General features: G+C 45.9%; 1 long non-coding RNA gene across 1 annotated transcript; it reads left to right on the forward strand.

Moving 5' to 3' along the window:
- LOC108637760 lies at positions 5,584-24,848 on the forward strand. The gene is made up of 3 exons (XR_001919260.1): positions 5,584-5,642; positions 8,572-8,723; positions 24,836-24,848. It is a non-coding gene; the product is annotated as an uncharacterized LOC108637760 (long non-coding RNA).

Consider the following 26,500-nt stretch of genomic DNA (forward strand, 5'->3'; position numbering starts at 1 on the left):
ACTCCTGCTCTAGGAGGTTCCTAAGGCCCCAAGTGAGCTATTTGTCCAGGTGGAGCTGCAGAGAAGTGTGATATCCGTGCCTCGTTGGCTCCCTAAGGATTCAGGGCTTGTCCTGGACTCAGCTTCCCCTCCCCCCAAGAGGGAGAGTACTGGTTCTTACTCCTCTTCTCAATATCTTGTGGGGAGAAAGATTAGAGAATAAAACCATTGCATAAGATGCTGAGGTGGTGCAGGGCTGAGGTGGGGGTACAGGTAACAGGTGTTCTGTTGAGATGTGTTATGATTGTTCCTTTGGTGCCTGTTCCTATACTTCATCGCTGGCCTTGAATGTGGGACTGAAGCAACCACATGCTATGGCTGTGAGACAGATCTGCTTTCTCTTTTGACATTTCTCCTCTCATCCTTTCATCTTTAAAGACACAAATAAGCGAAATGAACAAAAATCCCTACATCAAAAAATACATATTCTCATTTCTAAAAGACAGTCAGTTCAAATGTTCCACAACTATTCAGCCTCATTACCCAGTTAATTACTAGTAGCAAAAGCATTCTTCTAGAAATTTTCATGCATGAGCAATATATATATATATATATACATACACATATATGGAACATTTATAAAATACATAACAATGCAATATAATTATGAAATGTAAATGTCAGCAAACAATAAGGCTCTTCTGCATCTCACTTTTTTCCCTCACATAGCTTTTTAGCAAGTTCCATATCAGCGTATATAGACCTATCTCACTTTTCTGTGACTGAATAGTACGCTACCCAATGGATAAACCACGATTTATAGTTTTAACTAGTCTCCTGCAATGGATCGTTAGATCATTTCCAGTTCTTTGATGGTGTGAGAACCATATCAATGAACACATACAAAAACACATCTAGTTAAAGTTAAAAAGTGAAATAAAGACTCCGCTTCACTCAGTTATGTTGAGGTGAAGTCATGCTGGAGGAGGCCGAGCCCCCAATCCAGTGTGACTACTGTCCGAGTAAGATGGCCATCAGAGGAGTGAGTGAGACAGAAGGAGCACTGTGGGAGGTCGGGGGATTGGTTGGTGCATCTATAACCCAAGGAACCTCAAATATCACTCACCAACCACCAGAAATTAGGAAAGGGCTGACCATGGAGATATTCCCTAAGGGCAGTCAGTCATAGACTCCTGCCGCTGTTTCTGCATTTTGAAGAAGTAAATAGACTCCAGATCAATTAGAGATTTCTTTTTTTTTTAATTGTTTATTTATTTTTGGCTGCACTGGATCTTCACTGGTGCACACAGGCTTTCTCTAGTTGTGGTGCAAGGGCTTCTCATTGTGGTGGCGTCTCTCATTGCAGAGTACAGTTTCGAGGTGTGCGGGCTCAATAGCTGCAGGGTCTCAGTGATTTGGACTACTGAGTGCGAGCTCAGTAGTTGGGGTGCATGCGCTTAGTTGCCCCACAGCCAGTGTAATCTTCCTGGACAAAGGATTGAACCCATGTCCCCTGCATTGACAGGTGGATTTCTTAACCACTGGACCAGAAGGGAAGTCCTAGAGAGTTCTTTTTAACAGTGGCTGTGGAGAGTCTAATGGCTCAGCAGCTGGTGCCGGCAGTGTTAAAGTCAAGCTTGCAGGGGTGATTACAATGGCCCTGGGCTGGATGCCCCCCTCCCTTCATTTCCTGGTCAGACATATGCTCCAGGCTTCCATAATTCTGTGAGCTACTGGTCCTTCTCTACTTAATCAGAGGCTATTTCTATTGTTTGAAACGTACAACTACGCTGAGTGTTTTACACCCTGTAAGGTTCCTTTCAATTTTAAAGGATGACAACTCTCCGTCATTTTTTCTCTTTGTTGTTGTCCAAAGTTGTGTCTGGCTGTTTGCAACCCCATGGACTGCAGCACACTAGGCTTCCCTGTCCTTCACTATCTCCCAGTTTGCTCAAATTCATGTCCATTGAATCAGTAATGCCATCCAACCATCTCATCCTCTGTCATCTTCTTCTCCTCCTGCCCTCAATCTTTCCCAGCATCAGGATCTTTTCCAATGAGTCAGTTCTTCACATCAGGTGGCCAAAGATTGGAGATTCAACTTCAGCATCAGTCCTTCCAATGAATATTTAGGACTGATTTCCTTTAAGATTGAGTGGTTTGACCTCCTTGCTATCCAAAGGACTCTCAAGAGTCTTCTCCAGCACCACAATTTTTATTCTTAATTACCAGTTAATATTCAATCCAGAACCCACAGAATGCCAATTCCTAATCAGGGGGCCATGATCAGAGAAAGATTTTTCTAGGGTGGGAGACTCCAGCACTATGCAAAAGAACCAGATTTCAGTTATAACAAGTGAACACAGTTATATGGGCTATGGAAAATTCCAGAGATCATCTCATTCAATCCTGTTCTTTCCAGTCAAGAAAAAATATGAAAGCCTGAAATGGGTAAACAAATGATTACTGAGTGTCCTGTTAAGCGCACCTGTTACAGCTCTGTAAATTGTAAAAAGCTTAATAATGCAAATGATTTTTCTCTCCCCCCTCAAAAAAAAAAAAAAAGGAAATTAGTTGTATACAGTAGGATGCAACTGATTATTGACTTGCTTTGGATCTATTTGTAAATTCATTTCAGCATCTTTTATCTGCCCATATATACTGAACCAGTAACATCATATAGGTTCCTTCATCAGTTAGTGCACTAAATAAAATGTCTGACATGTTTTCTTTGTTTTAATTTTATGTCAATACAAGAGTCTCAAGTAGATCTACTCTTAACACAGCAAATGAGAGCTATGGGTCCTGAGATAGTGACTCACCGAAGGTCAGAGTGTTTGTCTGGGTTCTTCAAAAAGCATGTAACAAGATGGGATTAACAGTGCGTATATTTTATTAAGGGAAATGCTTATGAGAGATAACGAGGAGGGGACTCAGAAGGCTGGATGAGTTGTCAGACCACAAGGCAAGTGTGACAATGAGTGAAGAAGAGTGGAAGGCAATTTGGGTGGATGTGTCCTTGACCTTGTGCAGTCTAAGGTAGGCTTGTCAAGGCCATTGGGAGCCCTTGAGCCACTGGGACTTCAGAGGTGTCCTGTGACTCCTGGCTTTTCCTGGAAATCTTTGGCATTTCTTTCTTCCATTTTTCTGCATTCCTACCTGTTTCATACATTTCCCACAGCTGGGCATGAATATTTGGGATTTCTCCCCTCTTCCCTGGTGGTTCAGATGGTAAAGAATATGTCTGCAATGCAGGAGACCCGAGTTCATTGGTTGGGAAGATCCCTTGGAGAAGGGAATGGCAACTCTCTCCAGTGTTATTCTTGCCTGGAGAATTCCATGGACAGAGAAGCCTGGTGGGCTGCAGTTCATAGGGTCACAAAGAGTGGGACACGATTGAGCAACTAACACTTTCTTTCTTTCTCTCCGGAAGAGGGGATTTTGGAACTGCTTCTGACTCTAAGTTCTCACAGATGAACATGCCAGAGCCCCCACTTCTTGATGAGGCAGCATCCTGTTCATTGGAAAGGTGACTTTTGTTTCCTGGGGACTCCTGGTTCTTAAATACTGTGGGATAAAGGATGTCACCCACAGTGGGTGGTGGGAGGTGGGGTGGGGGTCAGATTCTATTCTTTCCACATAGGGATCCTTGTCATTTGGGACCATTCTGTGGAACTTTCGACTTGTTGGTTTGATGTCTTCTGGTTTTTACCACACTGTCCCAGGGGCTCCAGTTTGGGGTGAAAGGAAGATGGCTAAGTGCTTATCAAGGTGGGCAGAATAGTCTTGTACTCTGTGATGTTGGGTGCTTTCACACTATTATGGTTGTTTTAAAGATGAAAATCAAGCCCCATAAGATAAAACTCTCCTCTAGCTTTGTGGAGTCTAGGACTGGACTCCCTCCACTCCCAGCCCCTCTGTGCGTGTGCTCCCTGGACCTTCATTCAGATATGTGTGTGTTCACTTTCAAGTGGGCATTGGATTACAAGTGCTCAGCCCTGGTGCACAGGAATGACCCCACATCTTCTCCAGGTGCTCCCATCTTGGGAGAGAAAGAAACTGAGAGGCTGCTCGGGGACCAGGAGAGAAATGCTATAGGAACCAGAGGGCACCAAATCCAGGAAGGCATTCTGGAGGAGGTGACATTTCAGCTGAGTCAGGAAGGGCAAAGTGAAAGTGGCCTGGCCAAGAAGCAGGAGGAGATTCTGGGATCGTGGAAGGAGGAGGAAAGAGGGTGTTGGTGAGGGAGTCAGGGGGTGTGTAGAGGAAGCTGAGGGGTGAGTTTGAGGAGGCAGAAGGCACAAAGAGGCTTGAATGCCACTCCAAAGAATTTTTTCTGGATTCTGGGGGCACTGGAGGCTTGCAAGCATGCCACAACATGATCAGATTCATGTCTCTCTGGGCATACAAACTCATTCTTGAAGAATCTCCTTTGTCTTAATCTGACACTTTGAACTAGCAGGAGGAGGAACCACACAGATAGGTGCAACTGACTCTAGGGACAAGCCTTTTACTCCTTTTTAGGCAGATTTACTCTTACATTGGTGGGACTCAAGGCAAGAGTCCCATACATCATAGGTCTAAATATTTTAAAGTTCTAAGAAGCCAACAAACCATAATGTGTTCTATTTTCCAACTGTGAGAAATATACTTTTGTAACAACTGGATGGCCAGGTTTTATGAATTTTGAATTCTTTGGTGTTTGTGCCGGAAGGAGGAGATGCTTGGAGAACCCACCAAGTCCACTCCTTCCCTTCTCAACCTCGTTCTGTCCTGCATTGTTGGGGGGCCTTTCAGGCATACATGTGCCCCCACCTCCAGCCCAGGGTCTTACCTTGTTTCTGTCTCCTACAGATGACTGCTTTTTGGCCATCCCTTGTGAGAGCTGGGCCAGAGGCAGAGTCCTGTGATGGTCCCAGAAGCAGCTCAGGACCATTTGGATAGGACATGAGGGGGCCCTGGGTCCACCGAGCAGGGTCTAAATTCTAAAGGCAGAGCATGGCTCCAGGCAGAGCCATCCCCCTGGTCACACTGACTCTGCCTCAAGGCGGGCGGCTGTGGTTCGAGGAAGCCCTGGGGAGGGTCCTCTGCAGCACGGGTTTCAGGGCAGGAAGACTTCTTGTCTGAGATGGCAGGGACACCGGGCTTCATTTGGGCCAAGGATAAAGCGGCTGTGACGTGGGCAGTGGCTCACGATCCCCGCAGAGGGTTTGCACTAGTAGACAGGATGGAAGCCCTGGCTGGGGGCCTCCGCCACTTGCAGAACTTTGACCTCTGCCTCCAGCGGCTTGGCCCAGCTCCCCACTATGGCACCTGAGGTGCCAGTGAGGCTCCTGGGCTCTGTGTCCCCTGGCCCTTGTGGGATGAGGGCAGCGGGAGAAGGACTCTCCACACAGCCCAGCCCAGCCCAGCCCATCTCCTCTCTTGGACTTTCCTTAAATCTGTTTACATGCATTTCCGTTGTTTGTCCTTTTCCTTCCACCGGGCTGGCCGTTCGAATTTTGAGAATCTGGGCAGGGACCAGGGCTGAGCAAGGAGAGCCAAATTAAACAGAGCTTTATCTGCCTCCCTCAGCCTTAATCACGCTTATCTTCCTGCCTCAGCCTCCTCTCTCTCCAAGAAGAAAGGGTCCTGCCTCCACACTCCAGGCATCTCACCAGAGGGTGAGTGGGTGAGGGGGAGTCTGAGAGGGAGGAGAGTTTGGTTGGGCCTTGGAGACCCGAAGATTTATTCCATCAACTGAAACTGAAATATTTTTTCTGGGTTCTCTTTCTGGGAACACTTACGTGTAGGATTAATTTATGACTAGACCCCAAACAAAAACAGTCCCCAAGCCCAACACCCAATAAAGTCCCCATTTAGCTCCTCCTCACATTTCTTCCCCACCCGGCAGGCTTGGGCACCGAGGCTGTCGGCGTCTTTACCTGAGGGCGGGCCGGTCCTTCCTGGGCCTCTGCTGTCGCGTGTCTGGCTCTCGCCACAGCTTTGGCCTCTGACCCATTAGTCAACATTCAGCCAAGCGTCCTGCCTTGTTCATAAACGCTTGTGAGTTCCCTGCTCTTCATTTATCAACTAGTTATTACACTTGGTAGATCGCGGGTTCTGATTCTGCTCCTGGGAGGCCCTGAGCGAGCCTCTGAGAAGCACTGGCTTACCATCCTTCGTGTGTCAAACTCCACATAGAAAAGAGACCCTGAGAGGCAAGGAACGGGGTACCAGCGGCCTCAGGCTGTCTCCTCCGTGGCACCCAGACTCTTCTATGCCTAGACTCACTGACTCAGAGTCAGAACTGAAAGGACCTTGGGAACCAGCTGATTTTACAAAGGAGGAAACTGAGAGAGAAGTGAGTTGCCCAAGATCATACCTCAAACAAGGATTTAATGCCAGTTTCCTGTTGTTTTCGTGCCAACCAACCTCAGAGGCCTTGGGCAATGCAGTCTGCTTCCTTAGTGGGCCTTTTAGGAGTCATTCACGCTTGGCCTCTATCCTAGGATGGTGGGGCGGGGGGTGGGGGGGTTGCTGCTGAGAGTAGATACTGACTATGTCAGGCTCCTGGTCTTCCACCCCAGGAAAAGCAGGCTGCTGTTCAAGACCTGGAAAGGGAAGACAGCACGGCATTCTCCCAGAGCTGCAGGAAAGTGTGTGTGCGGTGGGGGCGGGGCAGGGGGGTGTGAGGCGTTGGGCAGAGTCTACAGTGATGACCCGAGTGGGGCTGAGGATCTACCCTGGCAGGGGTGGAGGTTAGGTGGACTTCCTAGGCCAGACCCTAGGAGTGGAGCGTTTCTGTACTACATTCCCTGCTCAGCAACTGAGCCCACTCTGTTCCTCGTTACCAACCTTCCCTCCCTCTTGGAACCTTACAATTGCATCGCAACAGGCCATAATATCTTTCACTTTAAACAACTCTCCTTTAACCCTATCTGTATCTGCCTCCCGGAGAAGGCAATGGCACCCCACTCCAGTACTCTTGCCTGGAAAATCCATAGACGGAGGAGCCTGGTAGGCTGCAGTCCATGGGGTCGCTAACAGTCAGACATGACTGAGCGACTTCACTTTCACTTTTCACTTTCATGCATTGGAGAAGGAAGTGGCAACCCACTCCAGTGTTCTTGCCTGGAGAATCCCAGGGACGGGAGAGCCTGGTGGGCTGCCGTCTATGGAGTCGCACAGAGTCGGACACGACTGAAGCGACTTAGCAGCAGCAGTATCTGCCTCCAGCCACTGACCCATTTCTTTGCTTCCTGTTGCAGCAAAAACTTTTCACAAGTCTTTCTTTGCCATCCCCTCTTTATCTCCTCCCATTCTCTTTCTTTTTTCTTTTCTGATTTTTTTTTTGAGATAATCACATATCTTAAGCGAATGAATCTTAAAGTGACATTGTACAGATATAATCACCACCCAGATTAAAACATTCAATTTCCAGCTCCCAAGAAGGCTCCCTCAGGCCCTTTCCTAGTCAATACCTGCTCCTAAGCCTCCAACCCCACCCCTGAGGGGAAATGACTCTTCTAGACTCCAGACGAAAACTTCAGGGGTGGTGGCATCCTCTTGGGTGGTCAGCTGGCATCCTGCTTATGCAGAAGATGACCACCTGTCCAGAGACAAGAAATCATGTAGTCTGGGAATATTTCCACATGGAAGAGGAAGTCTCCTGGAGATTTCCAGGAGTGAGGGGGAAATCCCAGTGTGCGTGGATGTGTATATGGATGGACCTGAAGGGAAAGACATCCGCATGAGAACAGTGAAGAGCGTTTGTGGGAGGTGGAACCCTTGGGGACTTTAGTTTGCTTGGTGCCTTTGAGCAGTGGATATGTTTTCCTGTTGTCTGGGCCAGCAAAGGAACGCTTGCATTTTATTGCGTTTTTCTTATTATTCATTTTTTCCAAAATGTGCGTTTGGAAGCCCAACTTGGATTAATTCTTGAAATCTAATAAGCAAACCATATTATTTGGGGGATATGCTTGGGAAATTTGGTGTTGAAATGGAAATCACATGTTCTTTGACTCATGGTTCATTACTTCCACATGTAACAGAATAAATTTTCCTAAAACTTTCACACCCTTCCCTCTGTAATTAAGTTCCATTCAGGGCATAATATTTTACTATTCCAAATGCTCTATTTATTTGTCAAGTATTCATTTGTTTCCCTGTTTTTGTAGCATTCTTTTGATTTTATGCTTCTTTTAATAGGCTCCTTTTTTATCAGTTACGTTAGGCATTATAATCTCACATACCCAGGACTCATTTCACATATAACATGGATGTTATTCTGAACAATAAAATGGTTCGGGGCCATAAGAGAAGGTGGAGAAGAGACAATGTTCCTGGAGAAAAAGAAAGGTTTCATTAGATGGAGAATGGAACCCATGAGTGGGAGAGTTGGACTCCAGAGGTTTTCTTTCAGAAGCTAGAAACAGTGAGCAGCCATGTGTGAATACATAATGGCGGCTGTGGAGACTAGACAGGAGTTACAGAACCCACGAGGCTCCCATGGACTTACTAACTCCCAGCTGTGATGTCAGGAAGCCAATGTTGGCCTCAGACTCTACGTGGCCAAGGGTCTTGTCATTTAAGTCCTCTCTGTGCTTGCAGGAGAGTTTGGAGGTGCTCACGGATCAGTGGAAGGATCACATTTTCCAAGTCGGTGTCCAGGACTACATTTACAGGATACACCCAGGATATAACCCCTGGGTTGTGTGCCCACCTGTCCACAGCCTGTTAGGAACCTGGCTGCACAGCAGGAGGTGAGCAGCGGGTGAGCAAAGAAAGAAGCTTCTGCAGCTCAAGGTCAGGGCTATTACTATCTGAACTCCCCCCACCCTTGCCGTCCAGGGAAAAGTTGTCTTCCATGAAACTGGTCCCTGCTGCCGAAAAGGTTGGGGACCGCTGCCCTGGGCGATAGTAAGGGAATCCTTCACCCAGTGTAATACAGTTCTTGACAAGATGGATTTGACAGCTGAAAACAAATTCTATCATAAACCACCAAATAATGCCCTGCTCCAGCGTCTCCTGTATCTGTTATATTTTCACCGTCCCTTATAAACAGCTCGTGTCATACCTTCTCCTTAGAATTTAGCGGTAGCAAGTTTCATCCTTCCTAAAGGCCTTGTAGGCTTCCTGTGACAACCTTGAAAATATGCCACTTGGATCTCCCTCTAAGAAAGGACTTGCCAGTCAGCTCTGAGGTGTGCAGCCAGCTGTCAGCCTCTGGTGGCAATGTTTGAGCTAATGCCACACTCTTCCCAAGTAGCCCCCAGCCAATGACACAGAGAGGTGAGGGCCCCAGGGAATGACTCTTTGTGTCCAACGTGGGACTCTACTACAACACTTTTTTTGCCAGAGCTCCCCTTTGGACTGGCCAAGATTTCCTTGGAGCTGCACAGCAGCTGAAGGCGTTTCCTACGCCTTTCTTCTTCCTCCCCCAGGCCTCTTCCTATCACAGCCCTCACAATGGGGACGCTTACTCCTGCTCCGTCCTCCCTTTGTCTTTCACAAGCATCACTCCCAATAAACCTCTTGCACTTCTAACTCCATCTTAGAGTCTGCTTCCCAGAATGATCCAACTGACACACGGACAAAATCATGACTTCCGCAATTTCTTGGAATCTAATTAAATGCCAATACTTTGACCCCCTGATGTGAAGAACTGACTCATTTGAAAGGACCCTGATGCTGGGAAAGATTGAAGGCAGGAGTAGAAGGGGACGACAGAGGATGAGATGGTTGGATGGCATCACTGACTTAATGGACATGAGTTTGAGTAAACTCCGGAGTTGGTGATGGACAGGGAAGCCTGGAGTGCTGCAGTCCACGGGGTCACAAAGAGTTGGACACAACTGAGTGACTGAACTGAACTGAACTGAGTTATACTTAAAAAAATATTTACATTTATTTATTTGTTTGGCTGTGTTGGGCCTTAGTTGCGGCATGAAGGATCTTCTCTGCATCATGTAGGATCTTTGTTGAGGCGCATGGACTCTCTAAATGTGGCGATGTGGGCTCAGTAGTTGCAGTGTGTGGGCTTAGTTGCTGCATAGCATGTGGGATCTTAGTTCCCCATCCAGGGATCGAACCTGTGTCATTGCAAGGCATTGCAAGGCAGATTCCTAACCACTGGACTACCAGGAAAGTCCCACTAATTATACTTTTAAGCATGTCATTCCAAGTCAGCAACTCTGAGACTATTTTGCAGAATGTTATACTCGAGTTAATGGTGCAGCCACTGTGGAAAACATACAGGTTCCTCAAAAAACTAAAACTAGAACTACCATGTGATCTGACAACTCCACTCCTGGGTCTATATCTGAAGAAAACAGAAAGACTAATTTGAGAAGGTACACAGCACCCCATGTTCATGCGTGTGTGTGTGCTAAGTTGCTTCAGTTGTGTCCAACTCTGTGCTACCCTATGGATTGCAGCCTGCCAGGGAGACTCCATGGGATTCTCCAGGCAAGAACACTGGAGCGGGTAGCCATCCCCTTCTCCAGGGGATCTTCCTGACCCAGAGACTGAACCCAGGTCTCCTGCATTGTAGGCAGATGCTTTACCATCTGAATGACCAGGGAAACTCATGTCCATAGCGGCATTATTTATAGTAGTCAAGATATGGGAGCAACTTCAGAGCTCATCACCAGATGAATGGGTAACAAAGAGGTGGTATATATGTATAAGGAATACTATTCAGTCGTAAAAAAAAGAATGAAATCTTGCCATTTGCAGCAACATGGATGGACTTGAAGGGAATTATGTTAAGTGAAATGAATCAAAGAAAAAGAAATACTGCATGATATCACATATGTGGAATATGAAAATAACAGAAACAGACTAACAGATATAGAGAAAACACTAGTAATCATCAGGGAGGAAGAGCAAGATAGGGGTAAGGGATTAAGGATTACAAACTGCTGCTGCTGCTGCTAAGTCACTTCAGTCATGTCCGACTCTGTTCGACCCCATAGACGGCAGCCCACCAGGCTCCCCTGTCCCTGGGATTCTCCAGGCAAGAACACTGGAGTGGGTTGCCATTTCCTTCTCCAATGCATGAAAGTGAAAAGTGAAAGTGAAGTTGCTCAGTTGTGTCCGACCCTCAGTGACCCCGTGGACTGCAGCCTTCCAGGCTCCTCCGTCCATGGGATTTTCCAGGCAAGAGTGCTGGAGTGGGGTGCCACAGACTGCTATGTATGAAATAAACAGGCTACAAGGATATATTGCACAGCAAAGGGAATATAACCAACATTTCATAATAACTTTAAATGGTGTATAATCTATAAAAATTTTGAATCATGTTGTACATCTGAAACTAATATAATATTGTAAATCAACTGTATCTCTTTAAAAAATTTTCTTTTCCAATTCTTTGTTGCTAGCATATATTTAGAAATATGATTAATTTTTTATATTGGCTTTCTATGCAGTGATATAGTTAAATCCACTTATTAATTCTATTCATTCTAATTAATCTAGTTCTAATTAATTCTAGTTGTGGATTGTTCTAAATTTTTGATGTATAAAATCACAGCTGCTAACAGAGGTAGTTTTTCTTCTTTTCTGAACAGTTTCTTCATTTTTCTTTCTTTTGCCTTATGGTATAAAGTTAAATGGAGGTGGTGACAGTGGGTTTCCTTGTCTTTTTCTCCAGAATAATGGGAGAAAGTGCTTTGATGATAAAAGCCCTATTGTTGTGTAAGGTAAAGTAATTGCATTCGACCCCATACAATCCCACCTTCCCTGCACTGAGAGAGCAATCCAATCAGCATTGTTAGGTCTTGCCAAACACTGCATTAGTGTCTTGGATATAGCTAGGGCCTTCATCTCTCAGCAAGGAAGGAAAAGGAAGATACTGTTACCACTGTATAAATGGAGAAACTGGGTCACAGCGTTAAATCAAAGCAGAACTGGGGCCAGAATCTACGCTGCCTACCGCTGCCCAGTGCCCTGGGCCAGGCTGTCCGGAGACATAAATGGGTAGAAGTGGGCTGGGCTGGTGCTTGACCTCAGGCCTAAATGTTCAGTTTTGTGATCAGAAATTTTGAGTTGAAATGGTTTTGTTTTCTGTGACAATCACCATTTCAGAGACCCTCAAAACCCAGCACCCTGTCCAGCAGCACTGGGAAGAACACAAACACAGCTCTGCCCCTCTGGCCCCATTCATAGGACGGGCACATCAGTCCTTGGCCTGTGTCCTTCACAGTGATTTTGGCCATCAGATCCGAAAAAGGGCTTCAGACTGGTCCTTGGCTGAACTCAGAGCAAATTCGTTCATACTGTGATGGTGCCCATATCTTTGTTTCCATGTGATTTCACCACTTTGCTCACGATATTTAGTAACAGTTAGACATCACATCATTTGTGCCTTTCTAGAGCATCACCACTGGCCCCACTCATGATGCTGGCTGTTGATTTTGGACTAGCAAGTTGAGCTAGGTGAGACTGACCCTGGTTTTACGTCTTCTGTCCATTTCTAGACTAAATCGAGAGCATGTCTGAGTCATTCCCCTTATTATCTTTCGGCTCTACATTTGATCTCATTGCTTCTTACCACCCCCAGGGCTAGGACCCTGTCTTCTCTCCCCAGGGTGCTTGCAGAGCTGCCCAACATTTGCTGTCATTTTCCCTCCACACAGCCAGAGTGAACGATCAATCTCAAAATCCTGGAATCGTCTCCCACTGCAGACAGAGAGAGCACAACTTCCTCCCAGAACCCACCAGGTCCTGCAGGAAAGTTCCTCCTCTGTTCTGGGCCAGATCATATCTCCCCACTCAGTGACAGCCCGCTGGCCTCTCTGCTCTCCCCCAAATAGTCCTTGCTCCCATCCTGAGCACTTGCTGTTTTATCTGCCCGATTCAACGCTCTTCCCAGACATTCACCCAAAGGGCTCACCCTCCCAGGTCTGTCTGCTCAACAGCCACCTCATCACCACCTTATTCAAAATAACCCTTCTAATCACTCTATATTAATATCTATGCTTTAAGAGTTTATTTTTGTCACAGTGAGTATGCTCACTTGTTTAATTGATCACTGTATGTTGCCCTATTTTAGATTATATACTCCTTGAGGTTGGGCTTCCCTGATAGCTCAGTTGGTAAAGAATCCACCTGAAGTGCAGGAGACCTGGGTTCAATCCCTGGGTTGGAAAGATCCCCTGGAGAAGGGATATGGATGTGAGAGTTGGACTGTGAAGAAAGCCGAGTGCCGAAGAATTGATGCTTTTGAACTGTGGTGTTGGAGAAGACTCTTGAGAGTCCCTTGGACTGCAAGGAGATCCAACCAGTCCATTCTAAAGGAGATCAGCCCTGGGTGTTCTTTAGAAGGAATGATGCTAAAGCTGAAACTCCAATACTTTGGCCACCTCATGCGAAGAGTTGACTCATTGGGAAAGACTCTGATGCTGGGAGCGATTGAGGGAAGGAGGAGAAGGGGACGACAGAGGATGAGATGGCTGGATGGCATCACCGACTCGATGGACGTGAGTCTGAGTGAACTCCGGGAGTTGGTGATGGACAGGGAGGCCTGGCGTGCTGCGATTCATGGGGTCGCAAAGAGTTGGACACGACTGAGTGACTGAACTGAACTGAACTGAACTGAACCCACTCCAATATTTTGGCCTGGAGAATTCTGCGGACTATATAGTCCATGGGGTCACAAAGAGTCGGACATGACTGAGTGACTTTCACTTACTTACTCCTTGAGGTCAGGGATGTGTCTGCTTGATTGTAAATCTGAGTATATAGAACAGGGCTTATCATAAGTGCTTAATAGATGAGTCTTGAATGAATGGATGATGAATCACGGATGATGTTCCATGCTGGCAATTTCTGGTCCTGGTTCAGGCAAGGAGTTTGTGTTAAAGGAGATCAAGTGGCAGATGTCCCACCCAGGAAGCAGAGCTGAGCCTAGGAGGCTCCACGGTGGTTGGTGGCTTGGAAAATAAGGTCAGCAGACTGCTGGTGGCTGGACTCAGGAAGGCAGATCTGTATCGTACTGAGTTAGTTGTGTGCTTGTCTCCTTATTACAAGTTTCTTGAGAACCAAGCCTGTGTTTCATTCATCTTTTTATCCTCAGTACCAAATACAGTGCCTGCCACAGAGAGGATGCTCCATAAATATTTCTTGAGTGAACAAAAGATTGACTGAATGAGCAACTAGTGTTTCCTGAGCAATACCAATTTTGTGGAATGAATTGTGTCCTCCTCCCCCAAACCCATGATTGAATTCCTAGCCCCTAGTTCTTCAGAATGTGACTGTGTTTGGAGACAGGGCATTTACAGAGGTGATTAAAGCAAAATGCGGTAATTAGGGTGGACCCTAATCCAAGATGACCGATGTCCTTATAATGAAATAGGTACATATCTGACATAGATATGTACAGAGGGAAGACTGTGTGAAGCCGCAAGAAGGGATTACCCTGTTGGTCCAGTGGTTAAGAATTTACCTTCAGATGCAGAGGGCACAGGTTTCATCCCCGGTCAGAGAGCTGAGATCCCATGTGTAATTAAGCCCGCACACTGCAACTCAGACCCAACACAGCCAAATAAATAAATACTTAAAAAAAAAAAAAAAAGAGTTCACATCCTTAAAAAAAATAAAAAGACACAAGGAGAAGACAGTTGTCTACAAGCCAAGGAAGTCTCAGAAGAATCCAGCCCTACTGACACCTTGATCTTGAACTCTGGCCTCCAAAACTGTGAGAGAATGTACTTCTGTTGTTTACCATACCCAATCTGCTGTGTTTGGTTATGGCAGCCCACACAGACTAACACACCAGTCTAGGAGTAAAATAGTTCACAGTCACAAAGCATAATTTCTCCACATTCATGCCCACCCCAGACTGTCCTCCAATTGCCCAGAATCTCCCAGGAGTCTAAACAGACGTCTCCCCCTGCTCTCGCCTCCTGAGGCCATCCACCCTCCTACCTGTTGTGATGTTTCACATCTCAGCCGACCGTGAAGCTGCGTGAACTGAGGGGACTGGCCAGGCTGCTGCCGCCACCCCATCGCCCAGCAGGCCTGGCTGCGGGCTGCTGGTGCCAGGGGGGAGGCCCAGGACAGCTGGCCTTTGCCGCTATTGTGCTGATGATGGCTGGTGATTGCCAAGGCCACTGATGTCACCATCATGCACGCTTAGGTGCCTCATATTTGGGGGACCTGGCCTAGACCCCAGGGTGACTCCATGGGACCAGGACAGAGCCCAGGGAGCATCGGACTCTGTGCTGAAGGCAGATCGAAACTTCTCCAATCTTGAGTCATCGATACTCTTTGCCAGTTTTTAAAATTTTGTTCTTGTTTTAAAACATTCAAATATGACAGATAAAGCTAAAGTCCCCCCCTTCCTTTGACCTCTACCAACCCTACCTTCTTCCCACGGAGACTCACTGTAGTTAGATCTTTTTCTCTGTATTCACTCACACACCTAACAGAAACATACAATTTTTAAAATGCATTTACTCATTTGTGGCTGTGCAGGGTCTTCGCTGCTGTGCGGGCTCTTCTCTGGTTGCGGTGCGTGGCCTTCTCACTGTGGTGGCTTCTCTTGTTGGGGAGCATAGATTGCAGGGCATTTGGGCTTCCATAGTTGCAGCACATGGGCTCAGTCGCTGTGGCTCAGTCCTGGGCTCTGGAGCACAGGCTCAGGAGTCCTGGTGCATGGGCTTAGCTGCTCTGTGGCCTCTGTGATCTTCTCAGGATCGGCAGGCAGACTCTTCACCATGAGCCACCAGGGAAGCCCTGCAGTTTTGGCTTACAAGAGTTTTAATGCAAATGGGGTACTACTATTATTTCGTAATTGGTTTCTGTTACCTAACACTATACTTAAGAGGTATTTTCATGTTAGTAAAATGGAAAACTACTAAGGATAGTATGGATGTGCCATGATTTACCCATTCCTTTTCTTTTAGGGGTCCTCGTTTCCAGTTTTTCTAGTTCCTCTTATTGCAAACAATGTTTCAGGAAACAACTTTGCATGCGAGTTCATGCATTATTATTTCTTTAAGATTTCAAGCCTTCAAGTGAAATTTCTGCATCTAAGGTAGTGCTGGCTAATAGAATATTCTACAATGATATAACTGTTCTATTCCATCTTATCCAAGATGGTAGACACTTGCTAACATTTAACTCTTGAGCACTTGACATGTAGTTAGTGCCGCTGAGGAAGTGAAATTGTAACTGTATTTGTTGCTGTTCAGTCACTCAGTCATGTCCACCTCTTTGTGACCGCATGGACTGCAGCACGCCAGGCCTCCCTGTCCTTCACCATCTCCTGGAGCTGCTCAAACTCATGTCCATTGAGTCGGTGATGCCATCCAACCATCTCAGCCTCTTCATTCCCTTATCCTATTGCCTTCAATCCCTCCCAGCATCAGGGTCTTTTCCAGTGAGTCAACTCTTCACATCAGGTGGCCAAAGTACTGGAGCTTCAGCTTCAGCATCAGTCCGTCTAATGAATATTCAGGATTGATTTCCTTTAACATTGACTGGTTTGATCTCTTTGCAATCCAAGGGACTCTCAAGAGTCTTCTCCAATAGCACAGTTTAAAAGCATCAGTTTTTTGGTGCTGAGCCTCCTTTATGATCATCCATACATGACTACTGGAAAAACCATAGCTTTGACTAGACAGAACTTTGTTGCCAAAGTAATGTCTCTGCTTTTCAATATGCTGTCTGGGCTTGTCACACCTTTTCTTCCAAGGAGCAAGCGTCTTAATTTCATGGCTTCAGTCAGCATCTGTAGTGCTTTTGGAGCCCAAGAAAATAAAGTCTGTCACTGCTTCCATTATTTCTCCATCTATTTGCAATGAAGTGTTGGGCTTCCCAGGTGACACTAATGGTAAAGAACCTGCCTGCCAATGCAGGAGACATAAGAGATGTGGGTTTGATCCCTGGGTGGGGAAGATCCCCTGGAGGAGGGCATGGCAACCTACTCCAGTCTTCTTGTCCGAAGAATCCCCATGGACGGAATAGCCTGACAGGCTATAGTCCATAGAGTCACAAAGAATTGGACATGGCTGAAGCAACATAGCATGATGGGACTGGATGCCATGATCTTAGTTTTTTGAATGTTGAGTTTAAAGCTGGCCTTTTCACTCTCCTCTTTCACCTTCATCAAGAGGCTCTTTAGTTCCTCTTCACTTTCTGCTATAAGGGTGGTGTCATCTGCATATCTGAGGTCATTGATACTTCTCCTGGCAATCTTGATTCCAGCTTGTGCTTCATCCAGAATGGGATTTTGCATGATGTACTCTGCATATAAGTTAAATAAGCAGGGTGACAATATACAGCCTTGACATACTCCTTTCCCAATTTGGAATCAGTCTGTTGTTCCAAGTCCAGTTCTAACTGTTGCCTCTTGAGCTGCATACAGATTTCTCAGGAGGCAGATAAGGTGGTCTCTCTTTAAGAATTTTCCACAGGTTGTTGTGATCCACACAGCCAAAGGCTTTAGTGTAGTCAATGAAGCAAAAGTACATGTTTTCCTGGAATTCCTTTGCTTTTTCTATGATCCGATGGATGTTGGCAATTTGATCTCTGGTTCCTCTGCCTTTTCTAAATCCAGCTTGAACATCTGGAAGTTCTCGGTTTATGTACTGTTGAAGGCTAGCTTGGAGAAGTTTGGGCATTACTTTGCTAGCGTGTGAAATGAGTGTAATTGCTGGGTAGTTTGAACATTCTTTGGCACTGACTTTCTTTGGGAATGGATGTTAATTAATTAACACTTAAATTTAGACAAGCACACAAAGCTGGTGGCTTTTGTATATTGGATAACATAGGTCTAAGCCAGCATATGCCTTAAATTTCAATAAACTCAATCAAACTGTTCTCCAAGAGGTCTGTGTGAGCACACATTCTTACAAACAGTGCCTGTTTTCTGACAGCCTCACCAACACTTTTTATAAAAAAAAAAACTTGTTGAAGTATAGTTGCTTTACAATGTTGCATTATTTTTTGCTCTACAGCAAAGTGAATCAGCCATACTTATACCCCCACTTTTTTGGATTTTCTTCTCACTGAGGTCACCACAGAGCATTGAGTAAAGTCCCATATACTCTACAGTAGGTTCTCATTAGTTATCTCTTTTAGACATAGTAGTGTATATAGGTCAATCTCAGTCTCCCAATTCATCCCACCCTTTCTTTCCCCACTTGGTATCCACACGTTTGCCCTCTATATCTGTGTCTCTACTTCTACTTTGCAATAGGTTCATCTGTACCATTTTTCTAGATTGCATATGTATACATTAATTTCCGATATTTGTTTTTCTCTTTCTGACTTACTTCCGTCCGTATGACAGTCTCTGGGTCCATCCACGTCCTGCAGATGGCACAATTTTGTTCCTTTTATGTCTGAGTAATAACCTCAGATATGCAGATGACACCACCCTTATGGCAGAAAGTGAAGAGGAACTCTTGATGAAAGTGAAAGAGGAGAGTGAAAAAGTTGGCTTAAAGCTCAACATTCAGAAAACTAAGACCATGGCATCTGGTCCCATCACTTCATGGGAAATAGATCGGGAAAGAGTGGAAACAGTGTCAAACTTTATTTTTTGGGGCTCCAAAATCACTGCAGATGGTGATTGCTGCCATGAAATTAAAAGACACTCCTTGGAAGGAAAGTTATGACCAACCTAGGTAGCATATTCAAAAGCAGAGATACTACTTTGCCAACAAAGGTCCATCTAGTCAAGGCTATGGTTTTTCCAGTGGTCATGTATGGATGTGAGAGTTGGACTGTGAAGAAAGCTGAGCACTGAAGAATTGGTGCTTTTGAACTGTGGTGTTGGAGAAGACTCTTGAGAGTCCCTTGGACTGTAAGGAGATCCAACCAGTCTATTCTAAAGGAGATCAGTCCTGGGTGTTCTTTGGAAGGACTGATGCTAAAGCTGAAATTCCAATACTTTGGCCATCTCATGCGAAGAGTTGACTCATTGGAAAAGACCCTGAGGCTGGGAGGGATCGGGGGCAGAGGAGAAGGGGACAACAAAGGATGAGATGGCTGGATGGCATCACCGACTTGATGCACATGAGTTTGGGTGAACTCCGGGAGTTGGTGATGGACAGGGAGGCCTGGGGTGCTGCGATTCATGGAGTCACAAAGAGTCAGACACGACTGAGCGACTGAACTGAATATTCCATTGCATGTATGTGCCGCATTTTGTTTATCCATTCCTGTGTTGATGGACATTTAGGTTGCTGTCACCAACACTTTTTAACCTTTGTCAACGGATGAATAGTAGCATGTAACTGGGAGATTAAATTCCTTTTGTGTTGTACCTATTTTTGTGTATTAATCAGCCATTTGCACTGCCTCTTCTGTGCTCACCTATTCATATCCTGTTTTTATGCCGCTGGATTGGCTTTCTCATATTGATTCTGTAGAGCACTTCCTGTCTTCTGGGTATCCATATGCTCCTGTTATACACATGGTAGGTATTTTCCATCTACAGTAAAACTAGGTCTGCCCCTCACTGCCCATCATCACAAAGAGGCCAAGGAGTGGGGAAGCTGGATTAGGGAGCAAATCAGTGAGCCCGCCCTCAACAAGAGACTAATGTGGGCGTCTTTGCGGCCTATTTGTCAGAATCCTGGATGCCCTGCCCTCTTGTTCTCCCAGAGCTTTGGAGCCCAACCTGAGCTCTGACTGACTCAGCCAACTGAGCCTCAAGTAGGGCCCTGCTCCAAATGAGTAAATGAGGACGAGTCCTGTGACAACGTGTGCCATCTGTTTGCTGTGGGTTGTCCTGTTGGACGCTGATGCTGCCGGCCGAGCACCCTGGAGCAAGGGGCGCTAGGCCATGCCTTTCGGCCCACAGCCCGGGAGACTCCAGCATGGGAGGGGGTGGATGACATAGCCTCAGAGGACCTTTCTAATCCTAACACGGAGTCCACACCCTTCCTTGCTTTGTCCCAGCAAAGTGCTGGGGTGACTGGTGGACTTGGACTTGTGTCAGAGATGTGCTGTATGACCTTGGGAAGGCCTCTGAATCTGATTTTCCTCATCTGTGACCCAGGGATGCAAACCTACATGTGATCTGAGCACATAGGGCCGTTGTGCAGTGTGTGTGAAATACTGGAATGGCAGCTGGTGAGCCCTGTCTCGAGCTGTGCTGGCATCTGTCCCTCGACCTGGTTCACGTGCCGGAGTCTGGCTGGGTTTCTGTGTAGGAGTCAAACAAGCTGGCAGTCCAGTGGTTAAGACTCTGTTCTGCCAATGCAGGGGGCATGAGTTTGATCCCTGGTCAGAAAACTAAGATCTCACATGCCCTTTGGCATGGCCAAAAGATAAATAATAAAGAGGCATCCCGATTTTAAAAAAGCAAGCTGGAGGCTCACCTTGCCTGTTAGCCTGTCTGTTTCTATTTTCACAAGGGGTTCCTGAGAACTAAAGGGCCAGCCTCATGTTTGAGCTCGCCTGCGGCCCAGCAGAGATGGTTGACCCCTTTTCACAAGGCTGGGGCCAACTGAAGTGTGTGGCCTGGGCATCTCCACCCCTGCTTCTCAGGCACTAGGCTTCTCCCAGGAAGGTCAAGGGCAACTTTGTGGCCTCCGAATCATGGGGGACCCATGGCAGGCAGTTCCAGGGGTTCTGGAGGCAGGAGGAGGCCTATCCTCTCACTAATAAATGCTGTGTCTGGATGTTTCTCAGAGCAGGAGATGATCTATGTTCTTACTTCCTCTGACTCTCCAATCAAACTTGTGTCAGATATGTGCTGTATGACCTTGGGAAGGTCTTTAGCTTCCCCCTCACACCTCCCCAGGCAGCCAGGTCTCATCCTTTTGCCCAGAGTTGGAAATAAGATTCCTTTGTGGAGTCAGCCCTACTTTCAGGGTGGACTGTGTTTGGTTTGAAGCCAGGGTCTGCCACTTACCAGATGGAGGACTCGGTCACCTTGCTTAACCTCTTCCTTCCTCAGTCTTCTCATCTTTGAAATGGACGTATTGATTCCTATGGCCCAGGATGGTCCTGAGCAGTCAATGCAATCTTTAATGTAAAGCACCCAGCCAAGCGCCTGATACTCAGAACTTGTTCATCTTTGTCTTATGATTAATGTAATTATTAATGCACGACAAATGTTAGCGTTGAGTGGCTGATACGGAGATGAATAAAACATGCTCTCTGCTGTTTGGAGGCAAAATCTAGCTGGAGAAGAAACACAGGCATCTACTATTTAACTATGAACAGGAGGGAAATGGAGAATGATGCTGGCTTTCCATGGAGAGGGGCAGCTGTGTACAGAGGCACACGTCTGGATGGTTGTAGTTGTAAAATCTGTCTCTGGCTTATGTCATACCAGGCCCAGGCCCAGGGCTACTTCCCACCTGGGCAATGAAGCAGTAGGACCAGGCTGCCTGCCCTTCCCGCTCCTCCCCTTGTGACATACGCCAGAGCTCCTGGGGATGCTCCGACTCTCACTGCCTCCCCTGACACTGCCTCCAGCTTATCTCCAGAGCTGCCTTGTAGAATTTAGACCTTCACTCTGATCTGATCTTCACCTCTTGGCTAGAACTCTTGAAACTGAAACTGAAAGTGGAGCTGGTTCTTGACCCCCTACCCTAATTGCAACCCTTCAGCTACACGAGTCACCACCAACCGTCAGCTCTGCCCCACCCGAGCCTTGGTTTATGCAGGGGCAGCAAGCTCTGCTTGTCTGGGTTGGGCATCCAGATAGGAATTGCCCACTCCTGGGGTACTCTGCTATACTCACATGGAGTGGAATGCATCTTTTGAGTTTCCATGCCATCTCCTTGGAGGCATATGAGATTGGGGGCAGGTTTTGGATGGAAGAGTCTCTCAGCCTCACCCTAGTGATACAGAAATAGGTTGTTCAGTCCTGCCACTCTAAAACATGTCATTAAGAAAACAAGCAACTGATGGACATTTAGGTTGTTTCCATGCTTTGCCTATTATGAACAGTACTGCTATGAACATAGGGGTGCATATATCTTTTTGAATTCGAGTTTTGTCCGGATATATGCCCAGGATGGGCTTCCTCGGTGATGCTAGTGGTAAAGAATCCGCCTGCCAGTGCAGAGGACATAAGAGAAGTGGGTTCAATCCCTGGGTAGGGAAGATCCTCTGGAGGAGGAAATGGCAACTCACTTCAGTATTCTTGCCTGGAGAATCTCATGGACAGAGGAGCCTGGTGGGCTATAGTCCATTGGATCTCACACAGTCAGACATGACTGAAGCAACTTGGCATGCATGCCAAGATGTCCATCAAAAGATGAATGGATAAAGATGTGATACATGTACACAATGGAATACTACTCAGCCATAAAAAAGAATGAAAAAATGTCATTTGCAGGAACATGGATGGGCCTAGAGACTGCCAAACTAAGTGAAGTAAGTCAGGCAGAGAAAGACCAATATCGTATGACCGCTAATACATGAAATCTAAAATATGACACAGATGAACTTATCTACTGGTAAAGAATCTGCCTGCAATGTGGGAGATCTGGGTTCAATCCCTGCATTGGGAAGACCCTCTGGAGAAGGGAAAGGCTACCCACTCCAGTATTCTGGCCTGGAGAATTCCATGAACTGTATAGTCCACAGGGTCACAAAAAGTTATACACGACTGAGTGACTTTCACTTTTCACAATACAGAAACATATTTATCAACACAGAGACTTGTGGTTGCCAAGGGAAAGGAGTGGTGGGAGAGGCATAGACTGGGAGTTTGGAATTAGCAGATGCAAGCCATTATATAAAGAATGGATAAACAACAAGGTCCTACTGTATAGTATAGTGAATTCTAATATCCTGGGATAAACCATAATGGAAAAGAATATTTAAAAGAATATATATATGTATATAACTGAGTCACTTTACTATAACACAACATTGTAAATAAACTGTTGAGTTCAGTTCAGTCGCTCAGTCGTGTCTGATTCTCTGCAACTCCATGGACTGCAGCACGCCAGGCTTCCCTGTCCTTTACTAACTCCCGGAGCTTGCTCAAACTCATGTCCATCGAGTCAGTGATGTCATCCAGCCATCTCATCCTCTGTCGTCCCCTTCTCCTCCTGCCTTCAATCTTTCCCAGCATCAGGGTCTTTTCCAATGAGTTGGTTTTTCGCATCAGGTGGCCAAAGTATTGGAGTTTCAGCTTCAGCATCAGTCCTTCCAATGAATATTCAGTACTGATTTCTTTTAGGAAGGACTGGCTTGATCTCCTTGCAGTCCAAAGGACTCTCAAGAGTCTTCTCCAGCATCACAGTTCAAAAGCATCAGTTCTTCTGTACTGAGCCTTCTTTATGGTTCAACTCTCACATCCGTACATGACTACTGGAAAAACCATAGCTTCGACTAGGTGGACCTTTGTTGGCAAAGTAATGTCTCTGCTTTTTAATATGCTGTCTAGATTGGTCATAGCTTTTCTTCCAAGGAGCAAGTGTCTTTTAATTTCATGGCTGCAGTCACCATTTGCAGTGATTTTGGAGCCCCCAAAATAAAGTCTCTCACTGTTTCCATTGTTTCCCCATATATTTGCCGTGAAATGATGGGATTGGATGCAATGATCTTAGTTTTCTGAATGTTGAGTTTTAAGCCTGCTTTTTCACTCACCTCCTTCACTTATATCAAGAGGCTCTTTAGGTCTTCACTTTCTGCCATAAGGGTGGTATCATCTGCATATCTGAAGTTATTGATATTTCTCCTGGCAATCTTGAGTCCAGCTTGTGCTTCATCCACCTCAACATTTCACATGATGTACTCTGCATATAAATTAAATAAGCAGGGTGACAATATACAACCTTGACATACCCCTTTCCCAATTTTGAGCCAGTCTGTCCTTCCATGTACAGTTCTAATGGTTGCTTCTTGACCTGCATAAAGATTGCTCAGAAATCAACCATACTTCAACTAAAAAATAAAAGAAAATAAGTAGTGTCTATAAGCAGCAGAAGGGTGCCAAGATCCACCCCTTCCCCCTCTTCTGGAATCATTTACTTCTTGCTGAAGGGGAATCTGTGATGTGAGAATGAGTGTGACCTGAACTAAATGAGAGAGATGAAGTTCCAAGGTGGCACAGAAGTGGACAATACCTAATGTTAAGAAGCACTGAGGGACCTCCTTGGTGGTCCAGTGGTTAAGACTCCATGCTTACAATGCAGGGGCATGAGTTTGATCCCTAGTCAGGGAGCTAAGACCCCACATGCCCCACTGAGGGGCCAAAAAGTTAAAAAAAAAAAGAAGCATTGAAGATTTTGTATAAAATATTGAATTTCCATAAGTGATGATTAAAATCATTTACTCCTAGAAAGTCTGGCTAAGATCCAAGCATTGGCTAAAATCAACATCAGTCAATTAATGAACAGACTTGCAGGAACAAATGGAGAACTGTGACACCATTATCACCATATTAGCTTTGCTAATTTCAGCACACCGAGTGCAGGGCACCAGCTTTAAGCACTGCCAACAGAGAAACTCTCTGTATACCCCCCTCAGATTTAACTGTGTTCAGGCTGTGGCTGACATTTTATTTTTTAGAACGAGTTAATTATTGTAAAACTCTCCTTCTATTGAGTTAATAGACAGTGAATTAGAAGTAATTGAATTAAAAACACTTTTGAGTACAAAAACAGTGAGACTGATTAACTTAATTGTCTTCTGCTCACAGTTTTCAAGTCACTGGAAGCATGCACTTTCCTTTTAATTAACCTTCTGGGGTTTTTTTTTAAGCTCTAAATCAGGCATTTATCAGCTCTTTGCTCATGAACAAACACCTAAGGAGATCCTGTAGGGCAGAGGCCAGACGATACCTAGGCAGGTCCCATCCCTCCGAGTGTGAATGCTCTGGGGTCTGTCTGTGCATGTTGTTGAGGATGCCCCATGGTGACTGTGTGTGCTCTGTATTTCCATGCAGCTGTGAGATGAGTGTGATCAACTTGTGGAGGTACAAACTGACAAGAAGGGCTGAACTCAGGAAGGGCCTACGGGGACCTCCTCTTCATGAATGTGGCAGTCTCACTGTCTGGCTCTCAGCCTCATACGCCCTGAAGCTTTGCCTTCAGCACATCAAGAATGGCTCTGTCTCTTGAGTCAAAGTCACGTTAGCCAAACTCAGATGTATAGACCGGAATGACATCCTTAACCATTCAAGGATCTGCTGAGTGCTTTTGAACTGTGGTGTTGGAGAAGACTTTTGAGAGTCGCTTGGACTGCAAGGAGATCCAGCTAGTCAATCCTAAAGGAAATCAGTCCTGAATATTTATTGGAAGGACTGATGCTGAAGCTGAAACTCCAATACTTTGACCACATGATGTGAAAGAACTGACACATTGGAAAAGACCCTGATGCTGGGAAAGATTGAAGGCAGGAGGAGAAGGGGACGACAGAGGATGAGATGGTTAGATGGCATCACTGACATGAGTTTGAGTAGGCTCTGGGAGTTGGTGAAGGACAGGGAAGCCTAGCATGCTGCAGTTCGTGGGGTCGTCAAGAGTCAATCATGACTGAGTGACTGAACTGATCTCTATAGCAAAGCTGCTTGGAAAGCTAACTGACAGTTACAAAGTAGTCTTTAAGCCTGGCAGGTCCCTAAGAATATAGGGCCATTTGATTTATCCTTCATCTCTGGCACTTAGCACACAGTAGGTGCTCAGTAAATATTTGTTAAATCAATGAATAAGTCCCCTAGGGTAATTCAGATCTGAACAGCTGAGAATGGAAGGATTGTGGTGATCTGAGGGTGATTAAGAAAGATCGTGCTGAGAAGGTAGGTAAAGGATGGGCAGAGGCTGGGTGGGAAAAGAGGAAGAAGGGTGTTCTTAGCATGGGAACTTGTAAGGTGACTGATGGAATGAGATCTCAAGATGTCATGAGAAATCAGTCTGGACAGATTGGGACCAGATGTGTGGGTTGGCAAGTCTCTTTAAGGGCCCTACTTGTAGCCCCAAGAAAGGTAGTGAAGTTGTGAGGAATGGTTAAATTACAGAAGACTGGTTATCTCAATCTCATATACACCACCAGTGTCACTGGTCTGAAATGAGGTTGTGTGACTGAAGGGCGATGTTGTCACTCAGCACCAAACACTGAATCAGCAGACACTCAAGGAGAGGCAGGCAGTGTGCAAGTGTACAGGGGACAAAGTGTCCACTCTCAGGGGCCCCACCATTCATGAGTTACTGGTCTGCCTGCACTGAGTTATAATCTTCAAAAACCAAACTGACTGATGTTCGGAAGACCAGAAACCAGGACTTCTTGGCTTGCCAATCGGAGCTGCCCAGACTTCATTCACCAGAAGTCTAGCTTTTCCCAACTGTTTGTCATTGGAGCTTCCTGTCTGGCAAATGACAGTTTCAAGGATGGTTGCATCTTTCCTGATCATTAACAGATTTTCTCTATCAAGTAGCTGGATTCTCTGAGATCAAGCCACAGGCAAAGGGTTATTCTAAAATTAATCAAAGGACTTCCCTGGTGGTCCAGAGGTTAACACTCTGGGCTCCCAATGCAGGGAACCCCGGTTCAATCCTTGGGCAGGGAACTAGATCCCAAATGCAATTAAGACCTGGTGCAGCCAAAACAGTAT

The sequence above is a fragment of the Capra hircus genome, chromosome 16 (assembly GCF_001704415.2).
Source record: "Capra hircus breed San Clemente chromosome 16, ASM170441v1, whole genome shotgun sequence".
In the NCBI taxonomy this organism is placed as follows: domain Eukaryota; kingdom Metazoa; phylum Chordata; class Mammalia; order Artiodactyla; family Bovidae; genus Capra; species Capra hircus.